General features: G+C 49.5%; 1 protein-coding gene across 1 annotated transcript in view; it reads left to right on the top strand.

Annotated features, from left to right (window-relative positions):
• The window catches only part of EPAS1 (endothelial PAS domain protein 1), a 31,883-nt gene that overhangs the window by 19,743 nt on the left and 9,683 nt on the right, over positions 1–2,457 (top strand). The gene's annotated exons all lie outside the window — the stretch shown is intronic.

Genomic DNA, 2,457 nt, shown 5'->3' with positions numbered 1-2,457 from the left:
GAAGAGCGGGGTCACAGGAAGAGCTCACTGCAGCGTAGTTTTGAGTGTCTTTCTTCTGCTACTAGATAATAACAACTATCTTCCCCACCCAGCACTGATGTGCAAGGAGACTTTCTAACAGGGATATTCATTATACAAATAACACGTACTGCCGGGAACAGCTGCTGCTTGTTATTCCTGTGCCTGTGAGAACTGCCGGTTTGTAATGTAAAGTACCCACATTATTCCAGAGCAGAGATCAGACCCAAGACCTGCTCCCTCTCTTCAGCAGGCCACACAGTTACACCTCCTCTCTCTCCTTTCATAAGGGGTCTTAAAATTACTGGATTTAAGTCTTCAGTCTCCGTGCTTGCGTTGGCACTATGGCTGGAGACAGCTCACTGCACTCGTGTACAAAGGACCTTCCCCCCCTCGGCTGTCAGAGGCACTGGACTAGTGCCTGGCAGAGCTCTCAGCATTGCTACTCTCTGTGCACACACAACACCAAGCTCCTACACTGGAGTCCACAGGCTAAAATAATAAAACCCACCTTCATCAAGGTTTGTGTCCTCAGGAAAAGGCCCGTGACTTAGGTCATGCCTGTAGGAAATTGCCCCCCAGAGTTACAGAAGGTGTTTCGGTACTTCCCAGAGAAAAGCAGCGGCAAAGACGAGCTGTCTGACCTTAAGGGGAAAAGGGAGTATGCGTTGGCTGCAATGGCAGGGATTCAGGAGAGTCTGGAGTTGAAGTGTTACTTGGAAGAATGTTTGGCAGAGATTAAAGTGGTGTGCTGTGAAACAGTGTTGGTATGAATCATCCTGTTTCCAGAGCTGCGTAAAAAAATCAAATCAAACCATGCCTGGGAACACGCCTGTCAAAATTGTGTCTTAGCTCCTGTGTTCACGCTCCGAGCAGCGCAAGGGGATTGGTGACACTGGCAGGTAGGATGTCTGTACCCTATGCTGGGCTGTCCAGAGTCATCCTGAGAAATCGGGGTACGCTGTGCCGTTGCTTTTGCATCGCTGCATTTCTGAGAATGGGACAACGCCAGGGAGGGAATGAAATCCCTCTGGTAACAGGAGAGTGAGCGAGAGCCCTTGCTGGTTACCCCTGTCTAGCTAATGAAATGGGATCTCTGCGCTGCGGCTTGTCCCGGTAACGATTTCTGGAGGGTCTGTGTACTCCGCAGGCATTGCTAACTCAGGTTGCTCCTCAACTGAGGAAATGAACTGGCAATTCATTTCACCTCGTGCAGTGCAGAACGTGTCCCCACATCCCATTTGTGCCTGCTGGAAAGGGCACAAACCTCTGCTGTTGGGCGTGAGGACTGGTCGAGAGCAGCATGAAGGCAAGGGAGAGTCGAGAGGGGTGAGTTACCCCAGCAAAGCGCTCAGGGTGCTGCGCGCTGCACAGGGGCTGAATGTCCAGGACTGAGATGTTCCAAGTGTGTGTGACAGCACGGGACCAGCACGGGTGATCGTTCCTGATGGAAGCACGGGACCAAAGCCTGTGCTGTGGAAAACGCGGTGCCCACCACAGAACCGTCAGTAGCACACTTGCTGCCTGTAGTCTTTCTAAGGTGAATACTTGCCGTGTCTCCTGGGACAGTCAGGCTTCTCACCAGCGCTGACAGCAACACGAAGGCAAAGTGACAGACAGCTGCAACTTCAGAAAACACACAAAGTCAGTCCTCCGAACAGGAAATCCTCGGGTTTCATAGCATGTGCCATTGAGATGTTGTCGATGTAGCCAGTCGGGTGTAGAGCTTACACAGAACTTACTCGTTCTTCCTAGCATGTAGCTATACAGAACTTACTAGTTCTTCTTGGCCATGGCTATTTATACATGGAAATATCCACTTCAAAAGTAACGTTCAGCACACTCGTATTTACTAAATAAGGATTTTTATTAGAAATATGCTATGTATCGCGTGATACTCATGCGGTAATACAGGCATCCACTCTGGTGGTGCCAACCACTTAGTGGTATGAAGATGCAGAGGAAACAGAGGAAGGAGAGCAAAGTTTGGAGAAAGAGAGGGAGAAAAAGAGGCAAACGAGTCTCTTGGATGGAAGCAGAACTCCTTCCCTCTCCTTCCTTGTAATTTAGTGATAAATCCTGCTTATAGCAGTTTTATGTACCGCAGTGGTGCTCTTTTTCTTGAGGTGAAATAACACCCTCCCATTCAAGCGAGACACAGCAGCGTCTGTGTTCTCGGCTGGAAGTAAGGCCGCGTCTAGAGCACCAAAGTCTGGATTCGTCCCCCCCAGACAGAGACTAAGAGTGCGTTGGCAGTGTTTAGCACACCCAGTTGTTCATGTGTGGCACAACCAGGACAAAAATCGGAGTGGATTTTTCTAACCAGAGAAAAGATGGACTGTAGAGCTGTATTTTCCAATTCAGCAGCTAATGATCTATCATCACTTTCACTTGGGGTCTGGTCTTGCTGCCATTAAAGCCAGGGGGAGTTTGGCTGTT

Source organism: Buceros rhinoceros, unplaced genomic scaffold, assembly GCF_000710305.1.
Source record: "Buceros rhinoceros silvestris isolate BGI_N320 unplaced genomic scaffold, ASM71030v1 scaffold2237, whole genome shotgun sequence".
Taxonomy (NCBI): Eukaryota; Metazoa; Chordata; class Aves; order Bucerotiformes; family Bucerotidae; genus Buceros; species Buceros rhinoceros.
This window is presented reverse-complemented; position numbering and strand designations above follow the sequence as displayed.